At 35.7% G+C, this 20,873-nt stretch overlaps 1 protein-coding gene across 1 annotated transcript in view; it reads left to right on the forward strand.

Annotated features, from left to right (window-relative positions):
• The first annotated feature begins 35 nt into the window (after nucleotides 1–35).
• The window catches only part of LOC127181809 (solute carrier family 45 member 4), a 57,768-nt gene continuing 36,930 nt past the window's right edge, over nucleotides 36–20,873 (forward strand). The window contains exons 1-2 of the mRNA XM_051136755.1: nucleotides 36–225; nucleotides 1,685–1,776. The gene's annotated coding sequence lies outside the window, so the exon portion shown is untranslated. The remainder of the gene's footprint in view (nucleotides 226–1,684; nucleotides 1,777–20,873) is intronic.

Raw genomic sequence — 20,873 nt, forward strand, 5'->3', positions numbered from 1 at the left:
CGCCTCATATGCAAATGAAGCTCCATATCCGTCGACGGAAGCGGCTCGCGTCTGTCAGACAGATTTCGCCTTTAAAGGCGCATTAGAACAGCGGCTGAAGTGCAGAACCTGAGCAGAGCAGCAGCAGCAGCAGCACAACAACAGCAACACTACAAACAACAACATCATCTCTGACAGAGAGAAATAAACACTGAAACGCACACGTCAGCGCGCGGACACGTCAGGGTGAGTGTGTTTACAATGTTACAATGTTGCGTTTGCGCTGCTGCGGCGGCGTCGGCTTCTTTGATCATACGATTGATGTTCTGCGCGTTCTGTGACTGTCATCATTTACATCCGATTCTTCACACATCTGCAACACTGTTTGATATGAGCAGCTGATTGGTCACGTAATCACTGCGGTATTTTGATTTATATCTGCGGGCTTTATAAACGTTGATGGATGCGTTCGTTTCCATCAGCAGCAATAGGTTACACTGAGGGTTTTTAGTAAATACTGCATGTCTGTCACGGCTATTAAATGATAGTGGTTCGTCACTGGTGCAGATGATGTTGACAGTTGCTGGTGTATGAGCCATAAGTTGCATGTAATAGATATGTCATATGTGGATGACTGTAGTTTTATTGCTGCACTTGTGTGGTTTCCCCACATCAGTGTTGAGTACATGATGTCTAAATGTGAACCTGCTGGTGGGCAGAGAGCTGATGGATGTCTGTTACACAACTGTGAGCTTCCTGGTGTCCCGTTCACTTTCATTGGGGGTCTTGTGCACCAAATCTCATGACGAGCTTCATAAACTCTTTCTTTTATCTTAGTTTAATGCTATATGTATTTATATTTATATACTGTTAAAATATATTTTATATTTTAATTAATATTTTGACTTATTTTCTATTTTTCTATTTTTGTTTTTTATGTATATTTAGAGTAAATTTTATTCAAATTGTTATGTGCTTTTGTCATTATTATTATTATTATTATTATTATTATTATTTTAATTAATTAATTCATTATATATATATATATATATATATATTTTTTTTTTTTATTGATTTCCAATTAGCAATTTTAGTGCTTTATCTTATATATAACTTAAATCAGTTATTAGGCAACATTTCCAATTTTCATGAAATTTTTAATATAATATTTATATTTGGTTTTCGATCATTAGACCTATGTGCATTTCTTGCGTAGACTTATTTTCATTTCATATATTCACCGCATCACAATAATAATAATAATTCTGCTGTTCAAAACCTTTATTATCACCTTAATTCTGTGAAAAACAAAATGAGATGTTGGACAGCAAGTCTGAGCTTTCCATTTATACTCCCATGCATGCTTCAAAACAGGCCAAAAACACAACAAAAGTGCAATGTAATGACAAGCTGTTCCTTTAAAGAGGTTGTTTGCTTTGCATATGTTTATTTGAATGTGCAAACACAAAATAAAAGCCAGTGTTCAGTGCAAAGGTGACAAGGCTTTTTTTTTATGTGTTCAATTTTATGCCAGTTTGTATGCCAAGCACAGTTTTCACTCCTCTCATTGAGAATGCATTGAAGTGGCATGTAAACTGACCCTCTGCGGCATGCAATGCAAAGCAGGTGTGTGTGTTTGTGGCTGGTTTACTGCAGACTGCTGGTTAGTGTGCTTTACTAACCCATGTCTGGACGCTCTCTGCAGGTTCTCAGCCAGCTGTGCGTCCGAACAGAAGACACAGCGCTGCTCTCGTATGCAGTCCGACTGGATATTTATGAAGCTTTCAAGGCCTTTTGGTGAGTCAGGCTGGCTTTGCGCTGATCTTGTTTTCTCTGCTGGACTGTGTTCAAACTGATATCATGTTATCTAAGAATAGTACATAAAAAAGTGTTTCTATTTTTGTATCCTTGGACTGAATATTGAGTAGTGCTCCTTTATGCAATATATTTATTTGCTTATTTAATTTTGTTGTTGTTTTTCTGATCATTTTTTCTTTCCATTTAAACATATACAGTTAAAATATAATAATAATAATAATTATAATAAATAATAATAAAAAAAAATATTTTCTGTTTTTACATTTAAATTTTTTTATTTATTTATTTTTTATTTTTATTATTATTATTTTATTTTATTTTTTGTCAAAGTGGCTGGTGGTCAGAGATTTTTCTGGTGCCTTTTAAAGTAGTTGGCTAGACTATAGATAATATGATTTATTCATTTCATCTATTCATTTTGCAAAAACCATCTGTTGAGGTGACAGTTAAATTTGTCCAAAATTAACATTCGTACTGTTTTGTGAGGGCTCTGGCTCTGGTGGGTTTGTGAATGGCTCTGGTGATCTGTGTGGGATATGCAGTGTGTTTGGACGGGCCGCAGTACTGGATTCTCCCAGTGTGCCTTAGGCTGCATCTGCCAGTCAACACTTTACATCACAGTCTGACCGCTGACCACACAGACCCACTGTTTGCGTGAATCCAGACCACTGAGATGCTGATTGCTGCCCTGTGTCTGGTAGCTTGCTTTACTCATTCCAAAAAAAGAGGATTTCATGTTCACTCTTAAAAAATAAGGCCCAAAAAAAAGTGTTTTGAAAGAAATGGCGGAGAAGAACCGTTTTTGGTTCCAAGTGGTTGCTAGGGCATTTTAAACGGTTTCAAAAGAATTTTTTTTTTCTCAGTTTGAAAAACATTTTTAAAAAATCAAAAGATTATTTTTCTGTTACAAAAAACATTTTGTGGATTAGAAACATTCCATAGATGTTAAAGGTTCTTCACGAAACCATCAACGCCAATAAAGAACCGGCAAGTCCCTGTTTTAATGAGTGATTCTTTGAATCGTTCATTCAAACGATTCGTTCAAAATGACTGATTCATTTAGAAACTAATCAAGTGACTGGGTGCTTCTAGTTTTTAATTTGTGCATCCTCGTTTCCTTTCCTTGCGTCTTAGCTCCACCTCCCTTAGGAAGGATGTAAGGAAAGGAAATAAGGACGGAGAAATCAAAGGATGAACATTGGAATATTCTTGACCAGACCATTCAAGCGTCACTTCAAAGCATCATCAGCTGCGCTAAAGGGATTTGCCCAATTGTTGTTATAGTTCGTTATGTAAGGCATTAATAAAGGGGGAGGAGAAAAAATACGTATACATAGGATGAAGGACGGAGGGGTGAGGAAACGAGGAGGGATATTGAGAAGCACCCACTGTCTTTATGAATGAATCATTGAGTCATTGACTCAAATAATTCATTCAAAAACAAGTTCATTCAGGAGATGCACAAAAGTCCCGCTCCGAATTGTTTGGAACTAATTTTGTTTGCGAAACACAAAAAACCAAAACAATATTGTAAAGTTATGTAACCCTCTCAGCATTAACTTCTTGCTGAATTGTTGTGGAAAATCAATATTACATGCACTGATATTAAACAAAACGCTACTCTTGCTTGCTGTTATCATATCTTATAATTATAAAAAACAAAAACCCATACAGGGCTTTTTTTATGCTTTCAAAACAAATTAACCGTTATGTACCTTATGCCACAGATAATGGACTTTCAGTATGTGCGTGTAACCGTTAATGACCAGTTTACCCAGACCAATGATTTAGCAGAATCAGCTTATGAATGGTTTGCTTATATTTGTCTGCATCATATGTTGGGATACAAGCAAGCTTTGTAACATCAAACAAACTTTTAGCAATAAGGCATGGGAGGTCATCTTATATTGCAAATATTTTACATTTATTAAAATCTTCTTTTATGACTGACTGTCTGTTTTTGCACCACTACAACACCGTGTTGGCCAATCAGCATCCAGGGTGTTTTAATGCATCATTTTTAATGATCTTTACATCAGTTTTCGTGAGAATTGCATTTCTCGAGGCTGTTCGGTGTTCTAAAGAATTCGGCGGAGCCCAGATGAATGCAGTGTGTTATTCCCTTCACAGCAGCGCCTGTTGCATAAGATCTTTATTTAGTAAAAGCCTCTCGACACTGAGGAGTTGGAGTCCGGGACGGACGCTGTAAAGCTCTGCGCCTTTACCTCTATTTAAAGCGCTCCTCAATAAGGCATATTAAAGTCACACAATGACATCTGCATTTGTGACTTTATTTCATTTTTGATCAAATTTAATTTCATAATGATTTATATTTATTCATGCACAGTAGCTCCAGTCGCATTTGTTAAGAATTAATGAGTAGTTGCACAACACTGTCTTTTGAGGATCTTCTGAAGGGTTTTTAGAATATTGCTGTTGGTTGCTAGGGTGTTCTAAAGGGGCTTTTAGAACGTTGTTGTTGCTAGGGTGTTCTGGGTGGTTGCTAGGGTGTTCGGAGGGGTTTTTAGAATGGTGTTTAGAATGATGTTGTTTGTTGCTAGGGTGTTCTGGGTGGTTGCTAGGGTGTTCTGAGGGATTTTTAGAATGTTGGTGTTTGTTGCTAGGGTGTTCTTGGTGGTTCCTAGGGTGTTCTGAGGGTTTTTTAGAATGTTGTTGTTGTTGTTGTTGTTTGTTGTCAGGCTGTTCTGGGTGGTTGCTAGGGTGTTCTGAGTGGTTTTTAGAATGTTGGTGTTTGTTGCTAGGGTGTTCTTGGTGGTTCCTAGGGTGTTCTGAGGGTTTTTTAGAATGTTGTTGTTGTTGTTGTTGTTGTTGTTGTTTGTCAGGCTGTTCTGGGTGGTTGCTAGGGTGTTCTGAGAGGTTTTTAAAATGTTGGTGTTTAGAATGTTGTTGTTGTTGCCAGGATGTTCTGTGTGTTTACCAAGGTGTTCTGAGGGTTTTTAAAATGTTGTTGGTTGCTAGGGTGTTATGGGTGGTTGCTAGGGTGTTTTGAGGGTTTTTTAGAATGTTGGTGTTTAGAATGTTGTTGTTTGTTGTCAGGGTGTTCTGGGTGGTTGCTAGGGTGTTCTAAGGTTTTTTCAGAATGTTGTTTTCTGTCGCTAGGGTGTTCTGAGTGGTTACTAAGGTGTTGTGGGGGGTGTTTAGAATGTTGTGCTTTGTCACTAGGGTGTTCTGGATGTGTTTTACAGTGTTATGAGGCATTTTTAGAATGTTGCTGGTTGCCAGGGTGTTCTGGGTGGTTTCTAGGTTGTGTGAGGGGTTTTTAGAATGTTGTTGTTGTTTGTTGCTAGGGTGTTCTGGGTGGTTGCAAGGGTTTTCTGAGGGTTTTTTAAAATGTTGTTGGTTGCTAGGGTGTTATGGGTGGTTGCTAGGGTGTTCTGAGGGTTTTTAGAATGTTGTTGTTTGTTGCTTGGGTGTTCTGAGGGTTTTTTAGAATGTTTTTGTTGTTGGTTGCTAGGGTGATCTGGGTGGTTTTTAGGGTGTTCTGAGGGGTTTTTAGAATGTTGTTGTTTGTCGCTATGGTGTTCTGGTTGGTTGCTAGGCTGTTCTTTAAAATCTCTGTTACATTTTTATCTTCTTACTCTGGTCCCTCCTTCACTGCAAGTCTGTGAATTTTTAGGCCTTGCTTCTTGCCTCTGCTTCTCTCTGTGGGCTAGTCATAGGTGCTAATAGAGAAGACCCTCGCAGATGTCACAGAATCGCATGCTGAGTGAGTGAGATTCCCTAGAGAACACAGGAATGATCGTCCTTCAGCTCTATGGATGCTTAAGTCTTTCAGACTCCTTCATTTGTCCTTCACCTCCTCCCCTTCAGCTCAGGCCAGAGTTAACCTGCTAATGAAGACACAGGCCAGACTCAGAGAGGGTATTTTGAGCTGGATAGTTCACCCAAAAATGAACAAGATGTATAGGTGACTTTTTAATCTTTAGTAGAACATTTTTAGCTGGAACCGTGCATTCAAGGCAGCAGCTTTTGGCACTCTGAGAGCCAAAAAAAGCATATACAGGCAACACAAAATTAATACACGTGTCTCCTGACGACATAATGAGGTCTTATGAAATGAATCAACTTGTGCAAGAAACTGAACATAATTTAAAGCATTATTACTTGTAATCCAGACCCTCAGGAAAACAGGGAAATCCAATTCTCTTCCGCAAACTGATTCTTTCAGACAGTTCATTTCAATGAAAGCATTGGAACCAATGAATGAATGGATGTTTCACATGTGTAAAGCTTACAGAGTTGATAAATTAGTCTTCATCAGCTCACCTTTTTCCATACACAATGAGAAACCATAAAAGTCTGAAGTTTTTCTTCAGTTCTGAAACTGGAGCACTGAAGGAGCTCATTCAACATAGGATCAGATACGCCACTATTTTGGCTTATTTTGAGTCTGAGTGACTGTCAGATAGTGAGTTTTGACTTAGTAACTTGTAGATCTGTGCTGCTTGAGCCACAAACTGTTTCTGATGATTCAGTCTGATTCTGTGAACTGATTCAACTAGTTCACTAAAAAGAAACGGTTCAAAAGAACGATTCGTTCGCGAACTGGATGTCACTCCGGGCCATTTGTCTGAGCCTCTGGATTACAGAATAGTAGTCTAAAGAACATACCGTGACCTTTGTTGCACTTAAAATACAGGAGTTTTTAATGTTACTTGATGTTCTGGTGGTTGCTGACTCATTCAGCTTCCAGCAGTGTTCCACCCAGGATGGGTTTTGGTGATAGAACACATAGTTTTTTTTTGCAGTCAGGCTGTATTAGTCAGAACAGGTTGCATGTCAACTTGGATAACAGGTTTCTCGAGTTAAGTCGTAGTAACCTTAAATGCAAATGTTTTGTTGTTTGTTTCCTGACGGTTGTTGAAATGTTGTGAAGCTCTGACTCTCAGGTGTCAGTCTTAACGGACTGGTTTTTATGCAGTCTGTGTGAATGATCTCTATTATGTGGTGTTTGAGTTCTTCCTGTAGTTTGTGTGGTTGAGTCGCCACTGTCTTTGTGCTGTTTGCATCTCCAGGTGAGTTTGCATGGGGAGTTTGTTATGGGGAGAAAGTTGGCTTTTGCTCAAGAATAACATTAACACAAGGCCCTGAGATCCAGACAGATTGATCTGTGTTTGTGTTTGCACTAGTGTCTGTCCATCTGTCCAGGACGGTCTCATGCGCTCAAGTTATCTTCTACAGCTTGGGCCTTTGCTGCTGCTTAAAGAACAGATGTCCATTTAGAGGGTTGCATAGTGTGTCGGGAATAATTTTAAATTCATTTTATCTTTAAGAGTAATTTCAGTCAGGTTTGTTGTATATTTTCAGTGTGTGTGTATATATATATATATATATATATATATATATATATATATATACACACATATATACATATACATACATACATACATACAAGAGTAAACATTTTAATCTAGCTAGTTGCCAAGGAAACATTTTTTGTTTTGTCAAGTTGATATAAACTAATTAAAAATAAAAATTCAAATTAATACCAAAAAATATGTAAACATATATAAGTAATTAAAATTAAGAAAAAATTTTAATAATAAAAATATTAATTAAAACAGAAAATATAAACTCATTCAAATGGTAATAACAATTCTAATAGTATCTCAGTTAAAATAAAATAATGCTTTTAGCAAGAAAAAAAAAAAAAAAAAAAAAAAAAAAATATATATATATATATATATATATATTAGGGGTGCAACAATACAGTTAGTCCATGGTTCAATACGTACCTCGGTTTTTAGCCACGGTTTTCGGTTCGGTTCGGTTCTGATATCTTACCACTTCAGTGTTGTTTTTTTTTTTTTTTTTTTTTTGCAACAAATTAACAAAATACTCCCTTAAACCTCTGTACACTGGAAAAAAAGTGTGGTTTCGTATATGTCTGTTTATTTTTTCTTTTGAGAGGTTTTATTTTATCGATTTTTACGCAAAATAGAATGGGTTTCATTCATACTGGACGCTAGAGGGCGCCCTCGTGCAGCGAATCCACATATGCGTCAAAGAAGTAGCACTGATTACGTTCCGTTCCAGCTTCTCTGGTGTGGATAAAGGCATCCCTATTGCTGTGACTGGATAAAAAATATAACGTTAAACGTTTTGAATGATGAAATTTAAGGACAATAAACACTCGTCTAATATATGGTTTATCTGTGTTTTCAAGCCATCTCGTGTATTTTCATAAGCCATTGCTAATCGACATACATAGGCTGCGTCTGAAAGCTCTAAAATGCTGCCTTCGGAGGCAGCATTCCAAGGCAGGAGGGCATCAAGGCACGTCCGAATTCTAATTCTGCTTCACTTCCTGTCTCCGGAGGTTCCTTCTTCTGATGGAATTTTGAAGGCAGCATAGATGTATCCTTCGCTGCCTTCGATTTCCCACAATCCTGTGCGTGTGCGTCATATAGGCTATATAAATAAAGATATTCTGGTGAAATTAGACTTGCTACTTTATATAATAGATGAGATCTTGACCATGATATACTTTATGAATCGTAATAGTGTAAAAAGCATAATAAATAATATTGTTTGTAATAATAGTATTTAAAAAAAAATGTTAAAAGGGTTCAAATGAGTAGTGAATAAGAATAATATTTACAATATACTACCAATAATAACAATGACCTGCAATATTACTTGCATCAGTGCTTTTATTTTTTTTTAAGTAGCTGCCATTATGTCTTTATGTATTAATAAAGCATTTATACATAACTGTATAAGATCGTTTTTCTCCAAAATCTGCAACTTAACCGTTAGGTAACTAGCAATGGTGTCACGTTCTGCTGCCTCTGAAGTCTGTCCGAAACTGTTTCTAGAGTTGCCTTCACAGCTTTCGAAGGCAGCAAGTCAGCTGACTAGGTTTTCGGACGCAGCCATAGAATATGAGCATAGAATTTATCGTCTGCCTCATGTGATCTGATGTGGATTCTCATCACAGAATAAGGAAGTTATTTCAAACACTCGACTGATGTTGTGAATTAAAAACAAGTTTTTAAACAAATTTTTTTATAACTTTTGTCTTTATAACTCTTGTTGGACAACAGGTTTAGAAAGGCTTATCATTGCATGTCATTAGAATGGAAGATGCTCTGCGTGTTGCTTTTTCAAATATAAGCGGGGAAGTGTTTCCTCAATTCAGCAGGTGAAATTGCGGGCACACATACAGCAAATTCCAAGAGTAATAAAAGAAGGAAGTTATTTAAATGCAAAACCGAAAAACCACAATTCACAAGCGTGTATTGAACCGTGGAGGTCGTACCGAACCGTATATATATATATTACCCATTTAGGTTATCCAAGGGAACATTTCATTTCATTAGTTTTTTATATAGCTAATTTTTGTGTGTATATATATTAATTATATATATATATATATATATTTTTTTGTATTATTTTCAGGTTTTTTTTTCTAGTTTTACTTATAGTATAATTGTCACTATTGTAGTGTCTAGTAAGTACACTTATATTTCACTCATTTCTCGTTGATTTATGTGTTTCTTTTCAATGAGCTAATTGCAGTGGTTTTCATTTCCATTCAAAGAAACTATTAATTGCTCGAAACTGCTTTTGCCGTCTATGTAGGTTTTTTTCCTCAATTTTTGAAATCAATCTTTTGGACTTTCTAAGCTCTGGTCCTCGATTAAAGACGATTAAAATATTAAATATGAAAGCTAATCTGCTCTGAGCCTGTAAGACTTTCTCCTTCCAGTGATGCTCCAGCATCAAATCTAAGCGTATATTGGACTGTCATTTGAGAGCCTGTTCTGATGGGCTGCGTGTCATTTCCTGTCATCTGCACTCTCATGCTGCGTTCCTGTTTAAAACGTCTGACTTTTGACTATTATTATATAGTCTGATGCACAGAAGAGGATAAAAAACAAATGATAATGCAAGCTTCTATGTTTATCAACCAAATGTTTTTACTGCAGTGTGAACCGGTTGCATGTTAATAATTTAGAAACATAATATGAATGCAGTTTATTTGCATATGTGAGTGTTCTCTTTATCTGTTTGCATTTTGCTGAAAATGCGACATCAAAAGAGCAACTGAAATGAATTTAATGTGATGTTTGTCTGCTGTCAGCAGGAACTTAAGTGTGAGTTACATAATTTGCATTAGAAAGCTCTGACTAAGAGTTTTCTTAACCAAAGCAGACTGCAGAAAATGGGAGTTATTTTAACTGCTGATGATTTTTTTCGCTCATATTCATTCTTGCGTAACGCTCAACATGTGTCATCTCTCCCTGAGGGCCGGCATGTGCATAACCCTAGACAAACCAAGTTAAAAAAATTATATGACGAGTTAATTTTGTGAGCCGGACCTTCCAAACGACATTTGAATGAACATAAATGATTCAAATCTGATCGATTAATAATTAAAGCAGCTGAAAGAATAGTGTGTGTGTTTTGTCTGCAGGGCTAGAGATGAATAGTTAACAAATGCATGGCTCTTGTATCTGCAGCACAGATAGTGTTTATAATGAATGCTTTGTGAACTCTGAATATCTAAGAGAGTTGAGCTGACTAATAAGCACACAACATGGTGAGGATTTTAAGGTTATCCTAGGCATACATTATAATGTCCTGCTTACAAAAATGCCTTCTTTTGGACAAAAATTAAGACAGCTTGTCATATTTGCAGAGCTTGCAAGAATAATAATTCATAGCTACATGCTTGGTGGGAGAAAATGAACAATGCAAATGTACATGTATGAGTGTAATATCATTAAAAAAAATATATTGATGCAGATATTATGTGTCACACCGGGTTATTATCATAAACTTACATTAAAATAAATGACAGGTTATTACAAGTAACTAAAATTAAAACTAAAACCTTTAAAAATGTAATTTAAAAAAACAAAAACAAAAAAACTGTCACTTGAAATAAAATAAAGTAAAATAAAATCATGATAAAATAATGGGGCTAATAAAATAACTAGTTGACAAGGAAACATTAATTTTAATTTAAGTTGATATACTTAAATAAATAAATAAATATATACACACACATACACACACAGACAAATAACAAAATATTTATATAGTAATTTTGTTCATTTTTTAGTTACATATTCATATATATGAAAACAGAAAATATAAAAACTTCATAAAATATAAATATAAAAATATATATAAACAAAAAATAAAAAGTTAACAAAATTACTAAAACGTTAACTATCATGAAAAACTAAAAAAGTAAAAACTTCATAAAATATGTAATATAATAATAATATTAATACAAATTAAAAATGTAATAAATAAATACATAAATGCATAAATAAATAAATTATACATATTTGTGTGTATATATGTTTGTGTGTGTGTGTGTGTGTGTGTGTGTGTGTATATATATATATATATATATATATATATATTTATATGTGTATATAATTAAATGATATATAATTATTAATATAATAATTAATAATAATAATGAACAAAATTACTAAAACGTTACCTAAAATTACAATGAAAACAAAAAACTTCATAAAATATATAAAATATAAATATATAAATATAATATATATAAAAAAAAATTCAAAATATAATACAATTTTAGTAGTATCTCAATAAAACTAAAATAACATTGCTTGCAAGAAAATAAATATTAACACCTTTTTTTATAATGACTTCATTTTGCTTCATTAAACATTTTGTCAAATGTCAAACTCAGTTGAAATGAACTGTGTGTTGAATGTAAGATTCATTCACTTATGAGGTTCTATTTGAATGTGAATGCGGATTAGGTTGCGTATTTTTGTTGTAGACGGAGGTGCGGTTCACTACGGGACTGACGTGTTTTCCCTCATGCATTTGCGATCCACTCAGACTAGTTTTTGACTTCAGTCTTCAGCTAGAACTATATTTCTCTCTTGGCAATATCAGAGACATACTGTAAGAGGTCGACGGTGCCAAAGGCCTCGCTTTCTCAGACCGGAATTTTCCATCCAGGTTCATGTGCTGTGGGAGGAGCCCAGTGTGGTATTTTTGCAAGTCTTAGTTGGGAGTTTGGAGCTGTGCTGTTGTTGTGTTTAACAAGTGTTTTTCTACTGCGCTGGGAAGCAGGGAGGTTTGGATCAAGGACGATGACAAAATATCCTCCTCCTTTTATGTCTGTTTTTGGAATAGCTATCACACTACTCATAGTGTGTCTTTGCTTTGCAGTATGTTTATTGCAGTATGTAGTATGCATAACATACAGTGTGCAACTAACTAGATGCCATTTGCCGAATTAAATGTGTAATTTAATTGCGTGTTGTTTGAAAGATATATAATTTGCATACTATTTCAAAATGATGTTAGTAGGTAGTATATTGTTGTGAAACTACCTAACCAAGGCACATTACCCATAATGCATTTATTTCCAGAGAAGGTCACCACTGTCAGCATGAGTTTTGTGATTTATGAGTCCTTGTGAGTGTGCTGCGTTTCTGACCTGACCGTTTCTATTTGGTTGCAGTTTGTGGTAGAGCTGCATGACTGATCAGAATAAAAACAAAATGTTAAGTTACACGTATGGCTCATATTGTGGTGTGCATTTGGGAAACGCAACTAAAGAGAACCTTTAAGGATTCCTGCGGTTTTTCATCAAAATAAAAGTTTGATTGTTCAACGTTTGAAGAAATTAAGACAACCATAATTATTAGTAATATTATCATTTTCCAGTTATAATATCAAACTCTTTTTCATCTTATTCATTAAATAGACCATTTTTATTTTATAGTGAAATTACAATAGTAATAATGTTGTATTTTATTTTTTGTTGTTTTATTAAATACTTTTTTTATTTTTTTTATTTTACAGTTTCTAATATTGTTTTCAGCAGCAGCAGCAGTATTAGTAGTAGAATTGGTTTCCTAAATTATTTTTTTATTTAATTTCTTTTTTCAACTAGTAATATTTCCTATTTCATTTTATAAGAGTTATTATATTAAATATGCATTTTTCATTTTACAGTGAAATTACAAATGTAATTTCTAATATTGTTTTCAGTAGCAGCAGTAGTAGTAGTAGTAATAGTTTTCTTAATTATTTTCAATTTAATTTAATTAATTTTAATTTTATTTTGTTAAACTAGTAATATTTCCTGTTTCATTTTATAAGAATTATTTTATTTTTTTAAATATGCATTTTTTATTTTACACTGAAATTACAACAGTGCATTCTAATATTATTTGTAGTAGTACTAGTAGTAGTTGTTTTCTTAATTATTATTTTTTAGGTTAATTTTTTTTACACTAGTAATATTTATACAGTTTCGCGTTTTAAGAATTATTTTATTTTATTAAATGCATTTTTTCATTTGTGAAATTACAGTGATATTTTTTAAATATTTTTATTTAGTAATAATAATAATATTTATAAAAAATATTTTTTATATTATTTTAATTGTTGTTGTTGTAGTAGTAGTAGCAGCAGTAATAATAATAAAATAATAAATAAATTATTATTATTATTATTATTATTATTATTATTATTATTATTCTTACTTTTTCATTTTTTACAATAGTAATATTTCTTTAGTAATCTCTTTTTTTTTTTTAGTCATTGTTATATATATATATATATATAATATATAATATATAATATTGTGTATATATATATATATATAGTTAATAAGTAATTTATTTATTCATTTATTTTTTTTAATTTGTGGTTGTTGGTTTCTTTTCTCTCTCTTTTTTTTTTTTTTTTTTTTTTTTTTTATCCATTTGTTTTTGTCTCTTTCATCCTATAGTCCAGGAATAGCATCAGGATCCAGTCCTGGTTGCTGTTGCTAAGCGACACTTTTTTTTGGAGGGGGGGTATTCTCTGGAAGCTCAGTTGCCGTAATTTATGCTGAGCCACGAAATTAATCAGCACAGTTAATTCCCGTTTTATCAGCATGAGTAAGAGAAGAAGCCAATGTTTGCTAATGCCGAGGATCACGTTCACGAACGGGCCTCCATGCATTCGGCCCCAGCGCAACCCAACACCTCGCCTTAAACTGGGTCAGGGCCAACATCAACACCCTCCTGTCCCACACACCTGCCTCCCCATGTGACGCGACGTGACGTCATCGCGAGACAACCACAACAGCTGTGTCTCCTCCAAAGTTGCATTGCAGTTCCTCATTGATTACATTTAAAGGAACAGTTCACCCAAAATTTTACATCGTCATTCTAAAACCTGTACTAGTTTCTTTCATCTGCTGAAAACACACAAAAAAAGATATTTTGAAGAAGTGGGTAAACAAAGAGCTGAAAGTAGCCATTTTCCATACAGTGGCTACCGCCAACTGTTTGATGACATAATTTTTGAGCGACCTGTCCTTTTAAGGGCACGGCAAATTGCAGTGTGTCAGAAGAGGGCGGGAAGTGATAAAGCTCACGTTGATGCTTTGTAATGTTGTTTACTCATCTAAACTTTGTGTCAGAGTCATTTGTTTTCCATAAGAGCTTTCAGGTAGATGACACTCCGCTAATAGATCATGTTGGGACGTCCGTCCAGGGATGATGGTCTTATTTTAGCGCAGTAAGCCGCCTCACATCTTACTGGGAAAGCGGAGGGCACGTCTTTGACTTGCGGTCTTGTGTTTGGGATGTTTATGGGCGTCTGCCCGTTTGGCTTGAACTCTGGTCTCTGTCTGCACTGGCTGCCCTTGGTGAGGAGAGTCTGATGCTTCTGTCCGAAAACAGCCTGTAGGTACTTCTTTCTCCTCTGTTGGGCTGTGGGTTGGGGAAATGTGCCATGTTTTTGAGAGTTAAGTTTAATTGACAGCATTAGCAGGTGCATAACCATAGAAAAACTTTGTTTTGTGTGTGTGCGGTGGCACGATTACTTCAACTGTTTCCTTATACCAGCAAAATCCACTAAAAACACTGTCATTTATTGTTAGTAATAATGCATCACTGTAAAAGGTCTTTTGTAAAATAAAGAAACCTAACAGGATATCACTTTCTGCCATTTGAGTTTCCGTTCTGTCACAGAAATGAAGTGAAACTCAGCAAATATATGCTATGTTATGTTTTTTTTCCCCTTGTTTATCTGTTAACTAAGTCAAATATATTTCAAGTATTTATTGCTTGTATGTATATGTACTGCAGATTTTATATATATATATATATATATATATATATATATATATATATATATATATATAAAACTTTATAATTTGATATAATATTTAGTATTTTCACATCTAGGTGGAAAAAAAATGTAATTTGTACTACTGCCTGTTCAAAATAAATGAAAAGAAACAGCTTAGCAAGAATAGTAATTTTTTTTTTTTCCTGTTGTACCGAAATCGTATCGAACCGTGACCCCCCCCAAACCGAGGTATGTACCGAACCGTGACATCTGTGTACCGTTACACCCCTAATATATATAAATAAAACACCTACTACATAGTGTTTTTTAATTAATTTTATAGATTACTGTTATTTTGAGAACCAGTAGTATTTGTCAGCAAGCTATTTTTGGTTTATGTGTACGTGTAGCTTATAATAGACTGTTTTCATTGTTGTGTATCAGTGTAATTTGTTGTTTTGCATGTTTGCTGTTTTGCAATCATGCAAAAGTGCCAAACCTGAGAAAGGAATGCACAAGTTCCCACAGCATTCTTGTACAGGTTGTTCACAGTGGTGATTAATAGGTTGAGATCATGCAAATTTTGAAGCCCTCTTTGTGAATGACTGGAATTCAGATCTGCGGTTTATGAAGGGTTCGTGAAGCTGATAAAGACTTTTCAGGCAGGTCCTTTTAGATGCACAAATTACTCCTGAATTAATTTACAAAATCGACGAGGTCCATCCTGGTTCTGTTTACTTCCAATGTAAGTGCCTCAGTTTGTGTTTGCATTTGTGTTGTTGCTGTTTTAACTGAGAATTGAAGTGTTTGTTAAACTAAGTTGTTGTTGATTGGGATTTTGTTTCTCCTGAGATGCTAATAATCTAAACATTTGCTTTAATTTTGTGTTGCACTGAAAAAAAAATAGAAGGGGTAGGGAAAATATCAGGTATTGGTCTACTTGATCTGTAATAATTTGTTTCGGTATCGATCAACTCCTAGTGTTTGCTTTTAAACTATTTTCACTCAATTTCTAGTCAATTTCACAAATAATTACAAAGAAATAGCAAGTACCACATCCAATTAAACACAATTTTGTAGTAGAAAGACTGAAATAGTACTTTCTTTTAAAATGTACTACAATGTGTGTGTTTTTTAATCTTTTTATGTGCCGCTCTTACGTTAACTCGCGATTAACTAGTTGCTTATTTAAATGCATATTACTTGCATATTAGCTGTTTAGTATTTCTGGGGCTCATATTAATGTCTTATTCAACATGACCATCTCTTAATCCACCCTATACCTAAACTTAACTACCTTACGAACTATTAAAGTGATAGTTCATCCAAAAATGAAAACTGTCTCATCATTTACTCACCATCATTTTGTTCCAAACTTGTATGAGTTTCTTACTACTTTTTAACACAAAAGAAGATATTCTGGTAACCAAACAGTTGATGGTAGCCATTGACTTCCATAGTATTGAAAAATACTGTGAAATCAATGGGATCCTGATGTTTGGTCACCAACATTCTTCAAGATATCTACTTTTGTGTTCATCAAAAAGAAAGAAACTAACACTGTTTTGGAACAACATGAGGATGAGCAAATGATGAGACAGTGTTCATTTTTGCATGAACTATCACTTTAATAAGGAGCAAATTTGTTTGAGACAAAAGTCATAGTTACTAAAGTGTGACTGAATCAGAAAATGTCACTGCTGCTGTTGTTTTATTTCTTTGCCTGTTTTTTTTGTGCAGGGTTACCACCATCATCATCATCATCATCATCATCACACAGTCATTGTTAGTTGTTTGTTTTTGGATTAGAACTATTGTAACTGCATTCTTTAGGTTTGACGCAGCACTGTTACTACACATGCAGGAATCCGCTGACACAGTGTTACGCCGGCCCTTTAAATTCTTTCTGTGTGCGTATGTGAGATGAGTCACAAGACGGGTGGGTTACAGGAGCCAACCTGGCAGCGGGATGGTGGGGGTTAAGAGCACGTGATTATGCTGGTGTTAGTGGGGGAGATCTGTCACACTGTGAGTTCACGCTGTCACACATGTGGCTCCTCCTCCTGCGCTGCAGCACTGCAGTCACTGCCACTAGCACACCTTCACACTCTGTTTACATTCCTGAGGACCTCATGCAGCACTGCAGCACTGCAGTCCTGTAAATGAGTGTTGTCTTGCTTCAAGCAGAAATTAATGAGGCTTATGCTTGCATTTAGTTCAAGATAGATTCTCTGAAAACAGGTCTTGTTAGTTTGCATGATTGTGCACAATTTATCTTGCTTTTTAAGTGTTTCAATATTTCTACTCAGATCTTTTTTTTTTTTTTTTGTGAATGCTATCTACAGTCATAGAAATCAATTGGTTTTCACTCATGGGCTACATTCACACTGAATTTGACACCTGTTAATGGTTTAATTATCGTTAATTTAGCCACTCGGTTTAATAAATACCTGGGTGTGGTGTTTGTTTTCTTCTCAAAAGAGACAAAAAGTAATCAGTTCTAGCAGTTGTTAAGGCTTTTCGGTAGGAGAAAGTACTTTCCCTCCATGCGATATGAAATACCTCTGCGTTTTACCCAAAGTCAAATATTCTTCAACTCTGAGTGGCCGGAAAAAAATGAAGCGAGAAAAAAGACTCTCAGTGCCTTGACATGCTTCTCACAGTGCACCCATTGAAAAGAAATGGAAAAATGCACCAGCCTCAGGAAAAGAACACTTTGGTGGACACAGTCCATTATATGGAGAAAAATACTAAAATGTTTTCCTGGTATGATGTCCCAATTTTGAACTTCCAAAATGCAGTTTAAGTGCGGCTTCAAACTATCCCAAATGCGGTTGTAAACTATCCCAGCCGAGGAAGAAGGGTCATATTAAAAACATAATTTCTTTACGACTGAAGAAAGAAAGACATGAACATCTTGGATGACAAGGGGGTGAGTACATTATATGTGAATCTTTGGTTTGGAAGTGAACTTCTCCTTTAATGCTTTATTTATCATTAATTTAGCCACTCTATTTAATAAATACCTAGGGTTGTGTTTGTTTTCTTATCAAAAGAGTCGAAAAGTAATCTGTTTTAGCAGTTGTTAAGGCTTTTCGGTAGGAGAAAGTATTTTCCCTCCATGCAATATGAAATACCTCTGCGTTTTACCCAAAGTTAAATATTCTTCAACTCTGAGTGGCTGGAAAAAATGAAGCAAGAAAAAGACTCTCAGTGCCTTGACATGCTTCTCACATTTAAAAAAAACAAAAAAAAACAGAGTGCACTAGGGTTGTCAAAAGGTACCGGGTTCAGTACTTTCGGTACTGAAATTTTAAAAACGTCCATTTCCCGCTCACATTTGAGCGCTGTTGAGCCAATTCTTAAACATCGCTGATTGGCCATAGTGTTCACACGCTCAACAGACATGACTGTGATTGGCTACAATGATAAGCGCTTCACGCTCCTAACCGAGCGCTCACACAAAAGCACAACGGGAGCGTTTGAAAGCCACATCTGTCAGCGGATCCGCCTATATGCAGATGTACTAGGGATCCACTGACACACGTGGCTTTCAAACGCTCCTGTTGTGCTTATGTGTGAGCGCCCAGTGAGGAGCCTGAAGTGCATCTTATTGTAGCCAATCAGCGATGTTTAAAATCGGCTCAACAGCGCTCAAATGTGAGCGGGAAATGGATGTTTTTAAAATTTCAGTACCGAAAGTACCGAACCTGGTACCTTTTGACAACTCTAGAGTGCACCCATTGAAAACAATTGGAAAAATGCGCCAGCCTCAGGAAAAGAACACTTTGGACACATGGCTTAAAAGAGAAGTCCACTTCCAAAACAAAGATTCACATATAATGTACTCACCCCCTTTTCATCCAAGATGTTCATGTCTTTCTTTCTTCAGTCGTAAAGAAATTATATTTTTCATTTCTTAAAAAACAGAATTTGAAAATCATTCATGTCTTGAGCTCAAATGCTGCAGGATGAGTGGGTTTAATCATTAAGTGTTATGGGTTTGATCACAGTTTTGGCAAACAGTACTAATCAGCACAAACAGCCAAAGTAAAGCTCCTTGTCCAAAAGCCCATTTGTTTGGAGTATCTGAACATGATGTTCTTTATGTCTCCTGGCGCTGTAGTGTGATTTACACGTACATGATGCTCGTGAGGCCAGACACTCAAATACTTCAGCGCTCGTAATGACGACAGTGAATCATCATGCCAACAGCAACAGTGTGCATGTGTTTGTTATGTCTGACCTTAAGTTATGAAATGCATGCTTACAGGTGGAAACTTGGCGTCTGGATCTAGCCGCAATATTTCACAGTGGGATGTCCTTGTTGTGATTTTGTGGAAATTTGGATCACTAGACAAAGTTGTAATCCAAGCGTCACCTGAATCCAGCCATTAATCATAGTGACCCGATCTCCGTGTGTGCCTTGTGAGCCTTTGATTAGTAAACTGACCCAAATTTCCCCAGTTTCTCTGCCGTGATGTGGATTCGGTTCCCGCAGGATCAGTGGATGGATGTAGGCCGACTGGGGGAGGGAGCTTCACCCCTGCACGTACAAATTTAAACCTGATACCTTGACTGCAGTCAGCTTGACCCATGAAACCTAGCCAGTGCAATTTGGGTCAGCCGTGCAATGTTGCATTTATATGTGCATCTTTTTAGTGACAGCATACCAGATAGGGATGCACTGATAACAGAGTATGCATACTAATACTTTCTTTTATTATGCAGTAATTTTGTCTGAATAATGAAAGTGACAATACAAAGCAATATTCCTGGAGTTTTAGCCTCCCATGTTTTTCAGCGCGGTATCACCTCATTCTCACGCACATGCTGATATTGTACGTTTTGTTACTGTAAACAATCAGTGTTGTTTGTGTTTTGTAGGGTAGAAAATCAGAGCTCTGTGGGGATTTGCCACCTGCAGCCTTGTGTATTTGTTGCGAACTGAACAATCTGTCCTCTTATCAGTGTCTGTTATTTCATCCCACAGCAGCAGGTTAGCATTACTTGACCTCTCTCATTCTTTCTCTCACTCCCTGTGTCCTTGTTTTCCCTCACATCTCACACATTCACATGTGAAAGACATGCTCTCTGCTTAGAAAGGCCTTTAAAATCTGCTTTAACTCAAAATTCATTATGTAAAGGATATGTGTGTAATTTCTGCACCACTGAGGCTTGAAACCACAGTTTACCTTATAAGAATACAAACGTCTTTGACCCTTTAACATTTAAGAGCTCAGATCAAACTGTCCCTCATAGGCATTTTGGACTCATTGAAAGCCAGTCAAGTTTCAGACTAGATCCTTCTCTTTTTTTTTTTTTTTTTTTTTGCCTTCCATAAGATTGTGATGTCAATCAAGCTGAAGTGCTGTGGTGTGTCTGGCTAATGCGCTGCTAATGAGTCTGAGCAATCGATTGTTAATTGCTGACTGGACTGTGAGGAAATGTGGCGTGTGCTTCTCATGTTTGAAATGCTGGAAGGTCATGTGATCCCAGGCCTCGTGTGTTGGGAATAAACAGGTTAAAGTTGGACAGAGCATCGAGCTAAACCTAGCCTGGAACTAAAATAGTTTGTAACCTTGAACTTTAAGAGGCATCTCTGCACCTCTCTCCCTCATTTAAGTGTGCAAAGAGGACGTCGCTCACGTGAAAGAGGATGATGTTTAGCTTGTAACACAAGCTGTATGGTATTCGTAGTGCTCATATTACTTTTCACAACATTCAGATGGTATAAAGTGATCTTTTATAAATCCTAGCGAGCTGCATAATAACATTTATGTGACCTTGTTTTGGCCACAAGTTAAATCTGCACTTCATGCATCGACTGTGGAGAAAAACAAAGCCAGAATGCATTGGTGAAAATGATGACAAAAGTGATTGATTGTAAATGTACTTGAATTTCATTTTAGTACTAAAAAGGATTTAATTCAATCACAAGATAGGAGGTTGGAATTTCAAGGTATTTGGTCAGAATCGTG

Source organism: Labeo rohita, chromosome 19 (genome assembly GCF_022985175.1).
Source record: "Labeo rohita strain BAU-BD-2019 chromosome 19, IGBB_LRoh.1.0, whole genome shotgun sequence".
NCBI lineage: Eukaryota > Metazoa > Chordata > Actinopteri > Cypriniformes > Cyprinidae > Labeo > Labeo rohita.